This window comes from Puntigrus tetrazona, chromosome 2 (genome assembly GCF_018831695.1).
Source record: "Puntigrus tetrazona isolate hp1 chromosome 2, ASM1883169v1, whole genome shotgun sequence".
Classification (NCBI taxonomy): Eukaryota; Metazoa; Chordata; class Actinopteri; order Cypriniformes; family Cyprinidae; genus Puntigrus; species Puntigrus tetrazona.
Window position 1 is genome coordinate 5,988,781 of NC_056700.1, and position 9,437 is coordinate 5,998,217.

The window sequence follows — 9,437 nt, forward strand, 5'->3', positions numbered from 1 at the left end:
CTTTAAAACTCTTCTTAACGCTAAAGCATGTTTTGCTAAAGGGACTTCTCTCTTTTCGGTCACGTGACTCATCAGTCTGTCCAATTAGCTGCTTTGGGAGCTCCTGTTTACTGCTTGGTTCCTCTCATAACGACTCCAGATAAGAGCTGAAAACAGCTATACCTGTGCTTAGGATTGTAAAACAATGGTCTAAACGAAACAGAGACAAACTTACAAACCTGTTTCTCTCTCACCTTTGGGACTGTCTTTGAAGCTGCTGCCACAGAAACGGTAACATCATATATCAGTTTCTGTGAGGACATATGCATTCCTACCAGGACTTATTTAACTTATAACAACGACAAACCATGGTTCACTGGTAAATGAGCGTGCTGTTCTCAAACGGGTTCGCTTCTCAAATACACAGACTGAACGGAGTGTCTTTCAGGGGTTTGACTTCTAGCACAATGGCACACCCAGCCCACGTGGCGGTCCTTGGTGGTTCAGTGGTAGAATTCTCGCCTGCCACGCGGAGACCCGGGTTCGATTCCCGGCCAATGCTGGCAGAACCATTGCCTATGCAGTGGCGGACGAGAACACAACCTGGTTTAGCTGTCCTTAAAATTGAACATGAAATTAAGTTCTACTCATAAAATAGCTGCGAATGTCATTGTTTTTTTTTACTTTAACATTGGTCAATAATACCTTCCTGATAGAGACTGGAAGAATTTTCGCCTGCCACACGGAAACCCGCGTGGACCGATTCCCGCCAATTAATTAAAAAAAGGTTACCATTATTTCAGAATTGTGAGTCTTTAAAACTCTTCTTAACACTAAAGCATGTTTTGCTTAAGGAACTTTCGTCTTCCTTTTCAGTCACGTGATTCATCAGTCTGTCCAACGAGCTGCTTTGGGAGCTCCTGTTTACTGCTTGGTTCCTCTCATAACGACTCTACAGATAAGAGCTGAAAACAGCTATACCTGTGCTTAGGATTGTAAAACAATGGACTAACGAAACAGAGACAACCTTACAAACCTGTTTCTCTCTCACCTTTGGGACTGTCTTTGAAGCTGCTGCCACAGAAACGGTAACATCATATATCAGTTTCTGTGAGGACATATGCATTCCTACCAGGACTTATTTAACTTATAACAACGATAAACCATGGTTCACTGGTAAATGAGCGTGCTGTTCTCTGAAATGAGGTTTCCTTTTTCAGAATTATTAGTCTTTAAAACTCTTCTTAACGCTAAAGCATGTTTTGCTAAAGGGACTTCTCTCTTCCTTTTCGGTCACGTGACTCATCAGTCTGTCCAATTAGCTGCTTTGGGAGCTCCTGTTTACTGCTTGGTTCCTCTCATAACGACTCTACAGATAAGAGCTGAAAACAGCTATACCTGTGCTTAGGATTGTAAAACAATGGTCTAACGAAACAGAGACAAACTTACAAACCTGTTTCTCTCACCTTTGGGACTGTCTTTGAAGCTGCTGCCACAGAAACGGTAACATCATATATCAGTTTCTGTGAGGACATATGCATTCCTACCAGGACTTATTTAACTTATAACAACGATAAACCATGGTTCACTGGTAAATGAGCATGCTGTTCTCCAAAGGGTTCGCTTCCCAAAATACACAGACTGAACGGAGTGTCTTTCAGGGGTTGACTCTAGCACAATGGCACACCCCCCACGTGGCGGTCCTTGGTGGTTCAGTGGTAGAATTCTCGCCTGCCACGCGGAGACCCGGGTTCGATTCTCGCCAATGCTGGCAAAACCATTGCCTATGCAGTGGCGGACGAGAACACAACCTGGTTTAGCTCTCCTTAAAATTGAACCTGAAATTAAGTTCTACTCATAAAATACCTGCGAATGTCATTGTTTTTTTTTTTTTTAATTTAACATTGGTCAATAATACCTTCCTGATAGAGACTGGAAGAATTCTCGCCTGCCACACGGAAACCCGTGACCGATTCCCGCCAATTAAAAAAAAAAAGGTTACCATTATTTCAGAATTGTGAGTCTTTAAAACTCTTCTTAACACTAAAGCATGTTTTGCTTAAGGAACTTTCGCCTTCCTTTTCAGTCACGTGATTCATCAGTCTGTCCAACGAGCTGCTTTGGGAGCTCCTGTTTACTGCTTGGTCCATCTCATAACGACTCACAGATAAGAGCTGAAAACAGCTATACCTGTGCTTAGGATTGTAAAACAATGGACTAACGAAACAGAGACAACCTTACAAACCTGTTTCTCTCACCTTTGGGACTGTCTTTGAAGCTGCTGCCACAGAAACGGTAACATCATATATCAGTTTCTGTGAGGACATATGCATTCCTACCAGGACTTATTTAACTTATAACAACGGCAAAACCATGGTTCACTGGTAAATGAGCTTGCTGTTCTCTGAAATGAGGTTTCTTTTTTCAGAATTATTAGTCTTTAAAACTCTTCTTAACGCTAAAGCATGTTTTGCTAAAGGGACTTCTCTCTTCCTTTTCAGTCACGTGACTCATCAGTCTGTCCAATTAGCTGCTTTGGGAGCTCCTGTTTACTGCTTGGTTCCTCTCATAACGACTCTACAGATAAGAGCTGAAAACAGCTATACCTGTGCTTAGGATTGTAAAACAATGGTCTAACGAAACAGAGACAAACTTACAAACCTGTTTCTCTCACCTTTGGGACTGTCTTTGAAGCTGCTGCCACAGAAACGGTAACATCATATATCAGTTTCTGTGAGGACATATGCATTCCTACCAGGACTTATTTAACTTATAACAACGACAAACCATGGTTCACTGGTAAATGAGCGTGCTGTTCTCTGAAATGAGGTTTCCTTTTCAGAATTATTAGTCTTTAAAACTCTTCTTAACGCTAAAGCATGTTTTGCTAAAGGGACTTCTCTCTTCCTTTTCGGTCACGTGACTCATCAGTCTGTCCAATTAGCTGCTTTGGGAGCTCCTGTTTACTGCTTTGTTCCTCTCATAACGACCTACAGATAAGAGCTGAAAACAGCTATACCTGTGCTTAGGATTGTAAAACAATGGTCTAACGAAACAGAGACAAACTTACAAACCTGTTTCTCTCTCACCTTTGGGACTGTCTTTGAAGCTGCTGCCACAGAAACGGTAACATCATATATCAGTTTCTGTGAGGACATATGCATTCCTACCAGGACTTATTTAACTTATAACAACGACAAACCATGGTTCACTGGTAAATGAGCGTGCTGTTCTCCAACGGGGTTCGCTTCTCAAAATACACAGACTGAACGGAGTGTCTTTCAGGGGTTTGACTCTAGCACAATGGCACACCCAGCCCACGTGGCCGTCCTTGGTGGTTCAGTGGTAGAATTCTCGCCTGCCACGCGGGAGACCCGGGTTCGATTCCCGGCCAATGCTGGCAGAACCATTGCCTATGCAGTGGCGGACGAGAACACAACCTGGTTTAGCTGTCCTTAAAATTGAACATGAAATTAAGTTCTACTCATAAAATAGCTGCGAATGTCATTGTTTTTTTTTTACTTTAACATTGGTCAATAATACCTTCCTGATAGAGACTGGAAGAATTCTCGCCTGCCACACGGGAAACCCGTGACCGATTCCCGGCCAATTAAAAAAAAAGGTTACCATTATTTCAGAATTGTGAGTCTTTAAAACTCTTCTTAACACTAAAGCATGTTTTGCTTAAGGAACTTTCGTCTTCCTTTTCAGTCACGTGATTCATCAGTCTGTCCAACGAGCTGCTTTGGGAGCTCCTGTTTACTGCTTGGTCCATCTCATAACGACTCTACAGATAAGAGCTGAAAACAGCTATACCTGTGCTTAGGATTGTAAAACAATGGACTAACGAAACAGAGACAACCTTACAAACCTGTTTCTCTCTCACCTTTGGGACTGTCTTTGAAGCTGCTGCCACAGAAACGGTAACATCATATATCAGTTTCTGTGAGGACATATGCATTCCTACCAGGACTTATTTAACTTATAACAACGGCAAACCATGGTTCACTGGTAAATGAGCTTGCTGTTCTCTGAAATGAGGTTTTTTTTTCAGAATTATTAGTCTTTAAAACTCTTCTTAACGCTAAAGCATGTTTTGCTAAAGGGACTTCTCTCTTTCCTTTTCAGTCACGTGACTCATCAGTCTGTCCAATTAGCTGCTTTGGGAGCTCCTGTTTACTGCTTGGTTCCTCTCATAACGACTACAGATAAGAGCTGAAAACAGCTATACCTGTGCTTAGGATTGTAAAACAATGGTCTAACGAAACAGAGACAAACTTACAAACCTGTTTCTCTCTCACCTTTGGGACTGTCTTTGAAGCTGCTGCCACAGAAACGGTAACATCATATATCAGTTTCTGTGAGGACATATGCATTCCTACCAGGACTTATTTAACTTATAACAACGACAAACCATGGTTCACTGGTAAATGAGCGCATTGTTCTCTGAAATGAGGTTTCCTTTTTCAGAATTATTAGTCTTTAAAACTCTTCTTAACGCTAAAGCATGTTTTGCTAAAGGGACTTCTCTCTTCCTTTTTCGGTCACGTGACTCATCAGTCTGTCCAATTAGCTGCTTTGGGAGCTCCTGTTTACTGCTTTGTTCCTCTCATAACGACTCAGATAAGAGCTGAAAACAGCTATACCTGTGCTTAGGATTGTAAAACAATGGTCTAACGAAACAGAGACAAACTTACAAACCTGTTTCTCTCTCACCTTTGGGACTGTCTTTGAAGCTGCTGCCACAGAAACGGTAACATCATATATCAGTTTCTGTGAGGACATATGCATTCCTACCAGGACTTATTTAACTTATAACAACGACAAACCATGGTTCACTGGTAAATGAGCGTGCTGTTCTCCAACGGGTTCGCTTCTCAAAATACACAGACTGAACGGAGTGTCTTTCAGGGGTTTGACTTCTAGCACAATGGCACACCCAGCCCACGTGGCCGTCCTTGGTGGTTCAGTGGTAGAATTCTCGCCTGCCACGCGGAGACCCGGTTCGATTCCCGCCAATGCTGGCAGAACCATTGCCTGCAGTGCAGGACGGACGAGAACACAACCTGGTTTAGCTGTCCTTAAAATTGAACATGAAATTAAGTTCTACTCATAAAATAGCTGCGAATGTCATTGTTTTTTTTTTTTACTTTAACATTGGTCAATAATACCTTCCTGATAGAGACTGGAAGAATTCTCGCCTGCCACACGGGAAACCCGTGACCGATTCCCGGCCAATTAAAAAAAAAGGTTACCATTATTTCAGAATTGTGAGTCTTTAAAACTCTTCTTAACACTAAAGCATGTTTTGCTTAAGGAACTTTCGCTCTTCCTTTTCAGTCACGTGATTCATCAGTCTGTCCAACGAGCTGCTTTGGGAGCTCCTGTTTACTGCTTGGTTCCTCTCATAACGACCTACAGATAAGAGCTGAAAACAGCTATACCTGTGCTTAGGATTGTAAAACAATGGACTAACGAAACAGAGACAACCTTACAAACCTGTTTCTCTCACCTTTGGGACTGTCTTTGAAGCTGCTGCCACAGAAACGGTAACATCATATATCAGTTTCTGTGAGGACATATGCATTCCTACCAGGACTTATTTAACTTATAACAACGACAAACCATGGTTCACTGGTAAATGAGCGTGCTGTTCTCTGAAATGAGGTTTCCTTTTTTCAGAATTATTAGTCTTTAAAACTCTTCTTAACGCTAAAGCATGTTTTGCTAAAGGGACTTCTCTCTTCCTTTTCGGTCACGTGACTCATCAGTCTGTCCAATTAGCTGCTTTGGGAGCTCCTGTTTACTGCTTGGTTCCTCTCATAACGACTCTACAGATAAGAGCTGAAAACAGCTATACCTGTGCTTAGGATTGTAAAACAATGGTCTAACGAAACAGAGACAAACTTACAAACCTGTTTCTCTCTCACCTTTGGGACTGTCTTTGAAGCTGCTGCCACAGAAACGGTAACATCATATATCAGTTTCTGTGAGGAAATATGCATTCCTACCAGGACTTATTTAACTTATAACAACGACAAACCATGGTTCACTGGTAAATGAGCATGCTGTTCTCCAACGGGGTTCGCTTCCCAAAATACACAGACTGAACGGAGTGTCTTTCAGGGGTTTGACTTCTAGCACAATGGCACACCCAGCCCACGTGGCGGTCCTTGGTGGTTCAGTGGTAGAATTCTCGCCTGCCACGCGGAGACCCGGTTCGATTCCCGCCAATGCTGGCAAAACCATTGCCTATGCAGTGGCGGACGAGAACACAACCTGGTTTAGCTCTCCTTAAAATTGAACCTGAAATTAAGTTCTACTCATAAAATACCTGCGAATGTCATTGTTTTTTTTTTTTTTTAACATTGGTCAATAATACCTTCCTGATAGAGACTGGAAGAATTCTCGCTGCCACATCGGAACCCCCGTTACCGATTCCCGCCAATTAAAAAAAAAGGTTACCATTATTTCAGAATTGTGAGTCTTTAAAACTCTTCTTAACACTAAAGCATGTTTTGCTTAAGGAACTTTCGCCTTCCTTTTCAGTCACGTGATTCATCAGTCTGTCCAACGAGCTGCTTTGGGAGCTCCTGTTTACTGCTTGGTCCATCTCATAACGACTCTACAGATAAGAGCTGAAAACAGCTATACCTGTGCTTAGGATTGTAAACAATGGACTAACGAAACAGAGACAACCTTACAAACCTGTTTCTCTCTCACCTTTGGGACTGTCTTTGAAGCTGCTGCCACAGAAACGGTAACATCATATATCAGTTTCTGTGAGGACATATGCATTCCTACCAGGACTTATTTAACTTATAACAACGACAAACCATGGTTCACTGGTAAATGAGCGTGCTGTTCTCTGAACGGGGTTCGCTTTTTCAGAATTACACAGACTGAACGGAGTGTCTTTCAGGGGTTTGACTCTTTGCACAATGGCACACCCTTCCCACGTGGCGGTCCTGGTGGTTCAGTGGTAGAATTCAATTAGCTGCCACGCGAGCTCCCGGTTTACTGATTGGTTCCAATGCTGGCAAAACCATTGCCTATGCAGTGGCGGACGAGAACACAACCTGGTTTAGCTCTCCTTAAAATTGAACCTGAAATTAAGTTCTACTCATAAAATACCTGTTTCTCATTGTTTTTTTTTTTATTTAACATTGGTCAATAAACGGTACCTTCCTGATAGAGACTGGAAGAATTATCGCCTGCACACGGAAAACCAGCACTTATTCCCGCCAATTAAAAAAAAAGGTTACCATTATTTCAGAATTGTGAGTCTTTAAAACTCTTCTTAACACTAAAGCATGTTTTGCTTAAGGAACTTTCGTCTTCCTTTTCAGTCACGTGATTCATCAGTCTGTCCAACGAGCTGCTTTGGGAGCTCCTGTTTACTGCTTGGTCCATCTCATAACGACCTACAGATAAGAGCTGAAAACAGCTATACCTGTGCTTAGGATTGTAAAACAATGGACTAACGAAACAGAGACAACCTTACAAACCTGTTTCTCTCTCACCTTTGGGACTGTCTTTGAAGCTGCTGCCACAGAAACGGTAACATCATATATCAGTTTCTGTGAGGACATATGCATTCCTACCAGGACTTATTTAACTTATAACAACGACAAACCATGGTTCACTGGTAAATGAGCGTGCTGTTCTCTGAAATGAGGTTTCCTTTTTTCAGAATTATTAGTCTTTAAAACTCTTCTTAACACTAAAGCATGTTTTGCTTAAGGGACGTTCGTCTTCCTTTTCAGTCACGTGATTCATCAGTCTGTCCAACGAGCTGCTTTGGGAGCTCCTGTTTACTGCTTGGTTCATCTCATAACGACCTACAGATAAGAGCTGAAAACAGCTATACCTGTGCTTAGGATTGTAAAACAATGGTCTAACGAAACAGAGACAACCTTACAAACCTGTTTCTCTCTCACCTTTGGGACTGTCTTTGAAGCTGCTGCCACAGAAACGGTAACATCATATAATCAGTTTCTGTGAGGACATATGCATTCCTACCAGGACTTATTTAACTTATAACAACGACAAACCATGGTTCACTGGTAAATGAGCTTGCTGTTCTCTGAAATGAGGTTTCCTTTTTCAGAATTATTAGTCTTTAAAACTCTTCTTAACGCTAAAGCATGTTTTGCTAAAGGGACTTCTCTCTCCTTCCTTTTCGGTCACGTGACTCATCAGTCTGTCCAATTAGCTGCTTTGGGAGCTCCTGTTTACTGCTTGGTTCCTCTCATAACGACTCTACAGATAAGAGCTGAAAACAGCTATACCTGTGCTTAGGATTGTAAACAATGGTCTAACGAAACAGAGACAAACTTACAAACCTGTTTCTCTCTCACCTTTGGGACTGTCTTTGAAGCTGCTGCCACAGAAACGGTAACATCATATATCAGTTTCTGTGAGGACTGGATGCATTCCTACCAGGACTTATTTAACTTATAACAACGACAAACCATGGTTCACTGGTAAATGAGCATGCTGTTCTCCAACGGGTTCGCTTCCCAAAATACACTCTTCTGAACGGAGTGTCTTTCAGGGTTTGACTTTAGCACAATGGCACACCCACCCACGTGGCGGTCCTTGGTGGTTCAGTGGTAGAATTCTGCCTGCCACGCGGGAGACTCGGTTCGATTCCCAGCCAATGCTGGCAGAACCATTGCCTATGCAGTGGCGGACGAAACACAACCTGAGCTGTCCTTAAAATTGAACCTGAAATTAAGTTCTACTCATAAAATACTGCGAATGTCATTGTTTTTTTAACATCATTTAACATTGGTCAATACATACCTTCCTGATAGAGACTGGAACTTATAACAACGCCAAACCACGGGAAACCCGTAAATGATTCCCGCCAATTAAAAAATGAGGTTACCATTATTTCAGAATTGTGAGTCTTTAAAACTTTCTTAACGCTAAAGCATGTTTTGCTTAAGGAACTTCTCTTCCTTTTCAGTCACGTGATTCATCAGTCTGTCCAACGAGCTGCTTTGGGAGCTCCTGTTTACTGCTTGGTTCATCTCATAACGACCTACAGATAAGAGCTGAAAACAGCTATACCTGTGCTTAGGATTGTAAAACAATGGTCTAACGAAACAGAGACAAACTTACAAACCTGTTTCTCTCTCACCTTTGGGACTGTCTTTGAAGCTGCTGCCACAGAAACGGTAACATCATATATCAGTTTCTGTGAGGAAATATGCATTCCTACCAGGACTTATTTAACTTATAACAACGACAAAAACCATGGTTCACTGGTAAATGAGCATGCTGTTCTCCAACGGGTTCGCTTCCCAAAATACACAGACTGAACGGAGTGTCTTTCAGGGGTTTGACTCTAGCACAATGGCACACCCACCCACGTGGCGGTCCTTGGTGGTTCAGTGGTAGAATTCTCGCCTGCCACGCGGGAGACCCGGGTTCGATTCCCGGCCAATGCT

General features: G+C 42.2%; 2 non-coding genes across 2 annotated transcripts; both read left to right on the forward strand.

Annotated features, from left to right (window-relative positions):
- The first annotated feature begins 3,307 nt into the window (after positions 1-3,307).
- On the forward strand, positions 3,308-3,378 carry trnag-gcc. Its single transcript has one exon. It is a non-coding gene; the product is annotated as a tRNA-Gly (tRNA).
- Positions 3,379-9,362: 5,984 nt separating this feature from the next.
- Positions 9,363-9,437, forward strand: trnag-gcc. The gene has a single exon. It is a non-coding gene; the product is annotated as a tRNA-Gly (tRNA).